This window comes from Apodemus sylvaticus, chromosome 6 (genome assembly GCF_947179515.1).
Source record: "Apodemus sylvaticus chromosome 6, mApoSyl1.1, whole genome shotgun sequence".
In the NCBI taxonomy this organism is placed as follows: Eukaryota; Metazoa; Chordata; class Mammalia; order Rodentia; family Muridae; genus Apodemus; species Apodemus sylvaticus.
In genome coordinates this window covers 116,068,826-116,081,167 of record NC_067477.1, presented here as the reverse complement: position 1 = coordinate 116,081,167, position 12,342 = coordinate 116,068,826, and positions in this window count along the sequence as shown.

Here is a 12,342-nt window from a genome sequence, read left to right as displayed (position 1 = left end):
CTCTGGCAGCTAGCATGTTCCTTAGGCATCCTGCAGAAAAAAACACAAAATTGCCCTCTTCTCCACACTCAGAGAGTTCCTTGGCATTGAAATTTAAAAATTTTGTGGTATAAAGAGATATGATTCTCCCCTCTTTTATTTATAAAAATATTGATTTAAAGTTCGATGGGCCTGTTCCACAATATCTTGTCCTTGACAATTATAAGAAATCTCAGTAATATAACTAATAATAAATTGTTAATTAAAAACATCTCAAATGATTGACTGTAATAGTCAGTTATAATATTTGTCTTAATCTGATTTGGAACATCCGGTATAGAAAAACAACATATGCAATGGCTAATTTTATTTTTAGTTGCTTCTTCTGTTAAAACAGTTGTAACTAGAAAGCTTGAAAACCTGTCAATAGTAATATGTATATTTTTTATTTTTTTAACATGAATTGTATTTGTATAAATAATTGTAAAATTTAAGAATTAGCAGAATTTTAAAAAAGAAACAATTTCAAGCAATTGTAAGCCATGAGTTTTATATATATATATATATATATATATATATATATATTCAATATATAAATTAAAAGTTTGATTTTTAACATTTTAAAAATAGCAGCTATAGCACCCAATTTAATTATCTGTGCTGAAGCAAGGGGAAACTCAAAAAAATAAACTTGTGATCTAAATATATGAGCTTTACTGCCACAGTAGATGCATTTTTTAATAGGATGCATGTATAGAAATATAAATGCATGTATGGAAGCAAATTTTAACAATTTATCTTTTGGATAACAATTATCAATTTTGCTTAAAAGGCTTGCCATGTAATAGATCAACTATAAATACTCTGCAATGACCAATTTGATTGCCGTTCAAAACAAGGAACAAATGTTTTATCAGGTTCTTAAGACATTCCTTTTAAAATATCGTTATGATTTTATCTTATAACATTTTACTAACACACCAATATCTTTATTGAAGGATGTAAAAGCTTTGCTTGGAGATGAAAAAGCTGATTCTACATTAATGTTCCCTTTGCCAAGGAATGGCAGTGAACACACATCATAAACTGTTGACCGATGCTTACAGTAGCTTCCTCCAAGTTATGTCTCTCACCATTTATTTTGCATCTACTTTGAGAACATCAGAGGCTTAAACTGAAGGGAGTCCGAACTTTTCAGAATCCATAGTTGAGGCAGCAAGCAGACTCAGAGCCTGGGCACACCGGACAAGCTTGAAACAAGGGTGTGGTAGAGTCATTCTACAAACAGACCGGCCATAAAAGATAAGGGGCATGCCTGGGCAATCTCCTCTGGGTCATACACCATCTGGACTGGAGTCTCCTGTCTCCTGTCCCTTGGATGCAGTTTACTAATGTCAAAGTGACCTTCCTGCTAACAAAAATAAACCACCCTCCTACATTGCTGAAGGCCTGATCTGCGCGTATGCCAAAAAGCCCACCCTGCATGCCAGAATCCCCCGCCAATGTTTGAATCAGCAAATCATGTGTAACCGCGCCAGGGTCGACTGCTCTGTCTCCTGTGTGAGATATGTGTCGGCCCCGAGCTCCGATAATAAACTGCCTCATGCGATTGCATCAAGTCTTGCGTTTCCTTGGGTATACGTTATCCTGAGAACCGAGTGGGGGTCTCCCCAAAAGGAGGTCCTACAAAATCCTCTTGTGACAAATTTAAAGCAGTGTCTTAGTCAAATAATCTATCTTAACACCTTTTGAAAATCATTTACTTAAAAATTTTAAAAGCCCATTGTTAAGAGCAAAGGCCTGTAATAAAATTCTATGAACAATATATATTGAAAATTTTAAGATCCTAGCTTCTTGTATTGAAGCAGAGACAAAACATTTTTTTCTCACATAAGGTAAGGCTATTTGCTATTTCTTGAGGAAAAATTTTCTAATGAAATTGTTTTATTGTTTTTTTTTAAAGTTAGCTTATGTTCTTTTAAAGTTAGAAGCAAATGCTTTTACAGTTATCAGGATCTGCAAAGCAAAAGACAACCCTTTAAATCTATAATAATTTTGTATGGAGTAGGCAGGCCAAATTTTAGTGCCTTCATAAGCTTTATAGCCTTATTAATCTTTCACAGATCTAAGTTTGAACTGTATTTTGATCCACATCTGTATGAATCTGTTAAAAATGTTCTTTTGGCCAGAAACTCTCTAGGTGAGGCCTGCAAGACAAAAGCAGCATCTCTCAAGCCTCTGCTGAGGCAGCTCTGAGCTTTGTATTAACTCAAATGTAAATATCTTCTGATCTGAGTCTATTGTCTCTAAGGCTAGACCCACACCCACCAGTCCTGCATGGAGTAGCCTGTAACCAGATCCCATTGTATGAGGGTCAAATAACAAAAGGAACCTGTGATTTTAGGATTGCTGGAAAAATTTTATTAGCTGTTTTTAGTAGTCAAAGGAGCCTGTTTGATATCAAATAAATTTCCACTGAGATCTCCTTTTCAATCTTGGGGGAGTGTTAAATTTTGTTTCTACCACTATATCTAATGTACTTGTGAAGAAGTCGCAATAGGCCCATATTGCTGTTTTTAACCTTTATCACTCTTGAAATCATCTTAATTATAAAATATGTTAAGAATCATGAGCCTTCAGACTGCAAACTGCTGTCAATGGTACACTGGCAAATTTTACTGTAATTTTTAATTTTCTTTTGCAATTTTAAAGCATAAGTATAACTTTGGAAAGCAAAAACCCAATTTTAAACGATCTTTTCTCCTTAAAATTAATGGCAAATGCATTACTTTCACACTGTAAAGTTTGTTTACCAGTCTTATGTTCAAATGTATGACAGTGTAACTTATTAAAGAGACATTTTAAATAGTATTCCTTATAAGTCTAATTTCTAGGATAAGATCTACATAAAACATTATACCAATTTAGAAATATCTTAGAGGCCTGTTTTTCTTGGGTTGTGTCATGCCACTTGCTGCTTAAGATAGCTCTAACCCTGAATTATCAGTTTTAAACTAACTTTTGTTATCATCATTATACCTTTTAAATCATGTCCAATAACTTATGAGCCAATAGTTACTCTATAGTCAAGACATGTAAAATATTTATACCTTTAAGTCCAATAAGAAATAAAAAAGGAAGCGATTACACGAATCTTATAAATTTAAAGCAAACAAATTTCCCTTTTGTGGCTGTAATTTCAAGAGAAAAAAGCACTTTGAACCCAATCATCACCATTGTAGAAATTTTTCTAGGAGTAATAACTATTAGCCCACTTGTCCTAGACCTTGAGGCTCCTGGCCCTTTAAGAAGCAGCTTTTTCTCCAGCTGTGTTTGACTCCTAGTTAAGAATGCAAGGCACCTTACTCTGCTATGTAAACTCTGACTGGCAGGACTGCCAGCAGATGAAGGTTTTTTCACCATTTTTTTTTTAACATGAAGCATAGAACAACAATCATTCAAACAATAAAACAACGATGAGCTCTGTTTGTTCTACCAGCTCAGGTGAGCTCTGTATGTACTGACCACCTTGCTATTTGGCAAACCTGAGAGTGAGTATTTTTCCTTCTAAAAGCAGGCTTGAGCATGTAAGATGGATGAAAGGAGGAGGTTTTGAGATCTATGTGAGAATGGCTCCTGGCAGTGGTACATGCCTGTAAATGCTCCACTCTGGAGGCTGACACAAAAGGATTATAATGAGTTCAAAGCCAGCTTATGATATCTTGTAAGTTCTTAGCTACTGGAGTTCTGGGTTACTGAATGAAAGCATATCTCAAAAGTCTCTCCTGTTCAATCTAGAAATTCCATGTGATGGAAGATCTGAAGAATGGTTTATAGAATGGAGATGTAAAATAGAGCCAAGACACATAGGAGATACAGTAATGAGAGCTCCAGAAGAAAGAGGGATAGAGAATGGAGCAAGACATTACTTGTAGATTAATAACACTGAAATATATGGGACCTCTGTACTCTGTGCTCAATTTTCCATTAATGTAAAAACTGTTTATTTTTATGTTTGTGTATGTGTCCCAACCTGCAGGACAGTCAACAGGGACCCCAGACCACCTTGGAGAGGACAAGAGACAAGAGACGCGAGAGATGGACAGCAAGACAGCATTCTGATCAAGCTTTCAAACTTTATTGTTTTACACACCGCAATATAAAAGAAAACAAGCAGGATGTAGGGAGGGGGTATGAGGGGGCAAACATTGTCTCTGGGGAACAGTCTCTCAGGGGGCAAGCACTGTCTCTAAACATTGTCTCTAGGAAGTAGTCTCTCAGAATTGTCTCTCAAAATCTTATGACCAACGCTGGCTTGGGCTTCAAGGAAGCTGGCAAACTAAAATGATCACGAGAAGGTGAAGTGGAAAGAGATTGTTATAGTAACCTAAGTGGAGGTGAACTCTGTTCTAACCAACATGAGTTCTATATGTGCTGACCAACTTGATATCTGCAAACCTGAACGCTAATATTTTTCCTTCTAAAGGCAGACTTGAGCATGTAAGATGGCTGAAAGGAGGAGGTTTGGAGATCTAAGTGAGAATGGCTCCTGGCATGTATGCATGTGCATGTTAGGATACATGCGTGTGCAGGGGTGTGCCTGCTTATGGGGCATGTGTAAATGAAGTTCCAAGTCAACCTCAGGTGTCCTTCCTCAGGTGCCACCCACATTAGGTTTTTTTTTTTTCAGACAAAGTCTCTCATTGGTCTGAGGATTGTTAGGAAGTCTAAATTGGCTGGGCAGGGAGCCCCAAGAGCACCTGTCTCTACCCCCTACCTGTGGTCCTGGGATTACAAGTGTGTGCCACCAAACACAGATCTCTTAGATAATCGTAGGAAGCAAAATGAAGTCTTGGTGCAAAGCAAGTACTTTACCAACTGACATATCTCCTTATCCCTAAAAACAGCTTTGAAGCAGTCTGTTCTTTGACTTAATAACTAGGAAGTTGTGAGAACTGAGAAACATTGATATGTCAGTGTTATGACAGCAGAAGCCCCCAAAAATAGCTGAATTAAGTACATTCAAAAATGTCAAGAACCAGTTCTAAAACCTGCCCCAAATAAGAGTTATCATATCCAAGTGAGCGGAAGACAAAGAACTGGTGTGTTATTAGAAATACTGGGCACAAGAAAACAGAATAACATTTTTTAATGTGCTAAAAGAAAACAATTCCCTATATAGATTTAGACAGTGAAACTACATCAAATGAAATTTTTATTAAGCATAAACCCAGTACACCTAATTTGGGCTGCCCAGAACTTAAAGAATGACAATAATTATAAATATTTGAAATTTATTCAATGAATGGATGGATGTTTGCTATGACAGAGACACTTGCACACCAGCATTTACTACAGCACTATTCATAAGTACATTATAGAACCAACCTAAGTCACAACTGTGGAAGAATGGATTGTAAATATGTGTGCATACACAATGGATTCTTTCTGTCATAAAGAAGAACAAAGTTACATAGTTTTCAGAGAAAGGGACTCAACTGGAGCTCATATTAAGCATAATAAGCCAGCTCAGAAAAACCAACATCAAGTGATTTTTCTCATTTGTAATTCCTAGATTTTATGTAGCTGTATAAATTTACACATGTAAACACGCCATTAAAGTAGAAACAAAATTACCTTAAAGAGTAAATGAAATTAATGGGGAGACTGGAGGAGCAAAGTGGGGATGAATGGGGGGTGTGTGCTCAATGTATAGCATATAGCATCTAAAAATATTCTCCTGTAACCAGTACTATATACAGTAAATATACACAGTAAAACTAAAATAATGCATGATTGTCTAAACGTAACCCAATGATCAACACATTGTACCATAATAACAAAGCAGAGAACTGTCGTGGCCATATCAATGGTGCAGGGGAAAAATCTATTCGTATTTTGTTTTGTTTTGTTGTTTTGTTTTGTATTTTTCAAGACAGGGTTTCTCTGTGTAGCCCTGGCTGTCCTGGAACTCACTCTGTAGTCCAGGCTGGCCTCAAACTCAGAAATCTACCTCTGCATCCCAAGTGCTGGGACTAAAGGCGTGTACCACTGCCCAGCTAAAAATGTAAATCTAAAAACTAAAATTATGAAACTCTACAAACTAAGAAGAAGAAGAAGAAGAAGGAGTAAGAGAAGGAGGAAATGGAGGAACAGGAAGAGGAGGAGGAAGAGGAGAAGGAGAAAGAGTAGAGGAGGAGGAGGTCATGGGGAGATGGTTCAGCAGCACATACTGCTCTTGCAGAGGACCTGGGTTCAGTTCTTAGCATCCATGTCAGATGGTTCACTATAGATTGGAATTCTAGCTCCAGGGTGATCCAAGCACCTCTGGCTTCTGCAGGCACTTGTGTTCCAATTCTCCCACACAACCACACAAACACACAATTTTACAAATGAACTTAGAGAAGAGAAAGAATTGTAATGGTTAATCATATGTCAACTTGGCTAGGCTATGGAACCCAGTGGTTTGGTCATATATTAGCCTAGAACATTTCTTTGACAGTAATTCTTACATATGACTAACATTTAGAATCAGTACACTTTAAAGCATATTGCTTTCCATACTGTGAGTGGCCATCACCCAATCAGCTGAAGGCTTTAATAGCAGAGATCAGAACTCCTGAAGAGAAAAGACTTCTTCCACAGGAGTGAAACACAAAAGGTGTGCCCATTTCGCTAGCTTATCCTTTCCTGCAAGTTTTGGACTCAGGACAATGACACTAACTTTTACCTGAGTTTGTCTACGAATTTCAAAAGAGCCATGAGAGCCAATTTCTTAGCCTCAGTTTCTTTTCGTGTGTGTGTGTGTGTGTGTGTGTGTGTGTGTGTGTGTGAGAGAGAGAGAGAGAGAGAGAGAGAGACAGAGACAGAGACAGAGACAGAGAGACAGAGAGACAGAGAGACAGAGAGAGACACACAGAGAGAACAATCTGGTGTTTGTTCCAGATTCTTAGTACAGAACTCCAAAATCCCTTGTAACTCCATTAATGTTGAGGGCATCTGTTACACTAATGAGATGCAAATGTAGATTTGCTTCTATTTTTCACTGAGGAAGCTGGAACAATGTTCATTCTAAAATCTAATTAAGACCTGACCAGTCAATATTTTTCACATACATAGATACATAAGTCCAAAATGAAATATCAGCCAACTGAATTTAATGAATCTAAAAAAGAGTATCGGGACAAACACTATAAATGTATTATATGTATCCTAGGAATTCACAGCTGGCTTATTATCTTACATTCTCATGTAAATCAGTACACTGAACAAATAAGAAAACAGCATATGGCCATCTGACTAGAGACAGGATATACTTAATATTTAGCACTCAGTATAATGAGATTAATTTTAAAACTGTAAAACAATGGTAGAACCTTGTTTTACATTTTTAAAATTAATGAAGATGATATTCAATAAAAGAGAAAAAATACAAAAAAATGTAAAACAAGTTTTTAAAAAACTAACACCAATTCTTTCTAAAACTCCTCTGATTGGTAAAACATTGGAAAAACTACAAAAAAAAAAAAGCCCCTGGTGAATTATGGAGAATTTTCCTTAACTTAATAAAAAAGTAGCAGCTGCCCACAGCTCCTGAATATCATACCTGTAGTCATAATCACCAAAGCAAAGAGAATAAAGCATACGGATTGGAAACAAAATAATAAAGAATAAAGAAGAATAAAGTCAAAGTGATAAAGTTAGCAGGGCCCTCAAGCAGGTCAATATGAAAAGACCTGTTGTATTTTCAGGTTTCAACATCATTAGGAAACAGAATTTATAACATCTCACCAGGCCTGGGAATAAAGTTCATGGTGGACTGCTTCCCTAGCAAATACGAGAGCCTTGATTTGATCCATGACAATAAAGATAGGTAGATGTTTAGATAAGTAGATAGATAGATAGATAGATAGATAGATAGATGTATAGATAAGTAGATAGATAGATACACAAGTAGATAATAGATAGATAGATAGATAGATAGATACATACATACATACATACATACATACATAGTATCTATCTACATAGATAGGTAGATAAATAAAAGTAAAATTCCATACCAAGCCAGACATTTTGTGATAATTATCATTATCTATGAAATATGGCCTTCCCTAACAGAAAACAAATTCTGATCTTAGATCCAACTTTTTCCTGATTCATGTTCACGTACTTGTGATCGGCTAATTTATGTAGGGAAGATATTTATTTGACTTCATGGTTCTGGAAGTCTAAGAGCCTAGCGCTAGTGTTTCCTTAGCTCTGCATGGGATCCTTAGCTTCAGCTCGCATCAGAAGCAGAAGAACCAGTGGTGGGTGTGTAAGACAAAGGAGTTCCAACTCCTGTGGCAGCTAACGTGGTCCTCAAAGAGTGAGGAGCCATGCCTGCAAGACCTCACCCAGTCTAGAAAGAGCAGAGATAATCTCTCTTGAAGTTACACTTTCCAAACATGCTTCCCTGGCAAATGTGTTTCTACAAGAGTTTTGGGTAAATCCCAACACACAGAAGCACAGGGCGGCAACAGATTGTGTCAAATCACACGAAGGAGCTATTATAATTTTTCCTAATTAAAACTGTATACATGTATACAATAAAATATAATCACACTATCCTACCCTTCCAGCTTTTCCCACACCCCCCACAAATGCCCACCTTCAAAGTTCATGTTTTATTTTTGTTTTGATAATCCACTAAGTCCAACTAGTACTGCCCATATGTACATGGCTACACAGCATGGGTATTGGATCAACAAAATGTTGGCTATGAAATCTAGAGCAACTGGGTGGCGGTGGCGCACGCCTTTAATCCCAGCACTTGGGAGGCAGAGGCAGGTGGATTTCTGAGTTTGAGGCCAGCCTGGTCTACAGAGTGAGTTCCAAGACAGCCAGAGTTACACAGAGAAACCCTGACTCGAAAAACAACAACAACAACAACAACAAAAAACCAACCAACCAACCAAACAAACAAACAAACAAAAGAAATCTAGAGCAATGACCCTTTCTCCGGTACATAAATGGAACAAATAGAAGGGAAAAAAGAGAATCTGTAGACTAAAAGAGAGTCAAGAAACATGGCGTTCAATCTCAACATGTGATATTGAGTCCAACTAAATAATCATGTTACTAATAATCATGACTTCTGGAATTTAAACACTGATGTGTATTTGAGGTATTAAGGAACTGTTCAAATCTTTTTGTTAAATTTTAGATGTAGTAATGATATGATTGATTCATTTTTATTTTTTTTCCTTTGTAGAGTGGAGGCAGGCTCTCAAACTATATGCACTAAAATATTTATCATGATATTATCTGTGGTTTGCTTTAAATAATGTAGCAAGGGTTGAAACAGAGTGACAGGTCAGTGAGGAATCATCAGACAAACTTTTCTTCTCTTACATTGAGAATAGGTCATGGGGCCTTGAACATGCCAGGAGCATTACCAGTTGTGTGTGCCTTTGATTTGCCTGAAATTATCCTTAATAAAAATCAAAGAAAAATGGCCCAGAGATGTAGTTCAATGGTAGAGTGCTTTGACTAGCATGAGCAATGACCTGAACTTGATCCACAACACACACACACACACACACACACACACACACACACTGCTATAGCTTTACAACTCTATATTTAAAACTATCTATTGGGGCCAACTAGATGGCTCATGGGCATTGATGTTAAGCCTGAACACCTGAGTTCTATCCCTACACACTCTGGTGACGATATTCTCTCTCTCTGTCTCTGTCTCTGTCTCTGTCTCTGTCTGTCTGTCTGTCTGTCTGTCTGTCTCTCTCTCTCTCTCTCTCTCTCTCTCTCTCTCTCTCCCTCTCCATCCATCCCTCTTTCTCTGCTTTCCACTCCCTTCTCTGTATCTTTCTCTCAGTCATACACAAATAAAATGTATTAAAAACTCTATATATTGAAAGCTAAATGTAACTGAGTGAAATTGAGAAAATTCCGAAAGAGTAAGAGAGAAGGCTCTGTGGTTGTGAGCACATTTTGCTCTTGCAGAAGTCTTGAGTTCAGTCTCCAGCACCCACATCAGGCAGCTCACATCACCTGTGACTTCAGTTCCAAGGAATCCTTCTGGATTCCTAGGGTGTGTGTGTGCAAGTACACACACACACACACACACTCACACACACACACACACACAAATAAATATCAATATATTCTGAGAGAAAATAAAAATAAATGAAACAAAGATATCCGTGAATTGAAGACTCATTTCTTAGCATATCAATTATCTTTCATTTGAAACATAAATTCCATGTGAATCTCCATCAAAACCTTGAAGAAACAATTAGCATGGCACATCAGATTTCTGGATGGATTCCGGGCAATGGCATGCGGCTGGAATCCCTGCAGGCAGCAAGCTGACCCAGCATGGTCACGAATTTGAGGCCAGCCTGGGATCCATAGTGACTTCAACGCAGCGTGGGATGAACCCTGAGACTCCATCTCCTTATTTTAAATTTTTTCAATATTTAATTTTATGAGTATAAATATGTCCCCTGACCCCCTGAAACTATGTGTATATGTTTAAGTGTGTGTCTGTGTGTGATGTGTGAGTTAAGTTTGTATTTGTGTCTAAGAGGCTCACTCATCTTACCCTTCTGCTCTACTAGGGAGACTAAATAGCTATCTAGAATTTGGGGAGGTCTTCAATTCCTACCCCACATCATCCACAGAAAGTAACTTGATATGGATCTTAGATGTAAATATGGAAGGAAAGGATTCCGACGTGCTATCTAATATGTATACCTAGCAGAGAACTCCTGTTTATAATATTCATGAGGTATTTCAAATTGCTACATAAAGCAGTAACCACCCAACCACTAGGAGTATACTAAGAGGGCCAAGTAACTTGGCTTAGCAGGTAAAAGACACTTGCTGTGCAAGCCTGGTGACCTGAGCTCAGAACCCACATAGAGATAAGAGAAGCCAACTCCACAAAATTGTCCTATGACTTCCACATGTGAACAATACCAAATGCATGCACACATTCAGACACGCCTGCGCATAAACAAATTGAAAGTGCACCGATGACTGAATAGGCAGTTTACTCGAGAATTTCCAAATGGATAGTAAATGTGAGAAGTTTCTTGGCATTTCTAGTCATTGGGGAATGCACATGGAATCACCATGTGATATCATACACTCATTGGAATGACTAAAATAAAAAGGTGGGCATGTCAAATCTGGGCAATAGGGCAGGCCTATGGGGGAGGCAGACACAGTCTACTCAGAGAGGACGCTCAGACAGGAGGCATGACCTACTAACATTAACCAGGTGCACTATGTCTGCAAACAATTCATCTTCTGTTGGAAATAAAAATTCCCACCCACAAAGTTGTCACTTTTAATTAATATCCCAAGACATTCATTGTCTTGTCCTGTGAGTATAAATCTTTTCTTTACAAAATGGACTCCATCGGCCTCCCATGTGATGGACAATATCCATGTCTCTCTTAACTCTTAACACATTCTTTCCCCAAAAGTTCTATGTATGTCAGTCTGACTGTCTCCCTTCAGCTCAAGTTTCTAGGCAGCACTTCTTTAATATCTTGTACGTTCTTCCTTTTTGATAATATGATCCTAAAGTTACTACTATTACCACCTCCTCCTCTTGACCTCTCCCTCCTTCTTCTCCTCTTCCTCCTTTTTCCTTCTTTCCTATTCCTTGTTCTACCTCCTCTTACTTTTTTTTCTTTTCTTCCCTCTTCCTCTTCTTTTCTTGGCTTTTTGAGAGAGTAGTCCTTGCTCTCCTGGAACTCACTATGTGGACTAGGGTGACTTTGAACTCAGAGAGTTCCTCCTGCCTCTGCCTCCAAAGTACTGACATCAAAGGTGTGCACCACCATGCCCAGCCTAAAGCTTCTTGAACTGAATTAAGGTAAAGACATCTATGGGCATTGTCTCAACCCCCCTACCCTCTGCTCATTCCCTCAGATGGCCCAGAGGCTCAGCATTTCTAAAAACCTATAGGGGTTCAGCACAGAGAGAAGTGGATTTTGAGAGAGAGTGGCTATCACATACCTTTGTCTTGGCTGCCACTTTTGTCTGGCTCCGATACCTAGAAAACAACACCACCAAACAGGAAACTAAATAAACTAAGCCTGAAATGCTCCAGCAGTGGGATATCCATCCCCCAACTTGGATCCATTACTCAAGAGCAACTAAACTAAACTCAAGAGTCTCTGTCTCCAGAATGGCACCATTATGATATCATAATAGGTACTTCAAGGTAAGGTCAGTCATTGTACATTTCAGCCACTGCCCTTCCCTGGGGCTACCCCTAGCTCTCAGATCCCTTATATCCCAAATCTCAAGGAAGAATCCAGCTATGAATCTTCCGAGGTCCAG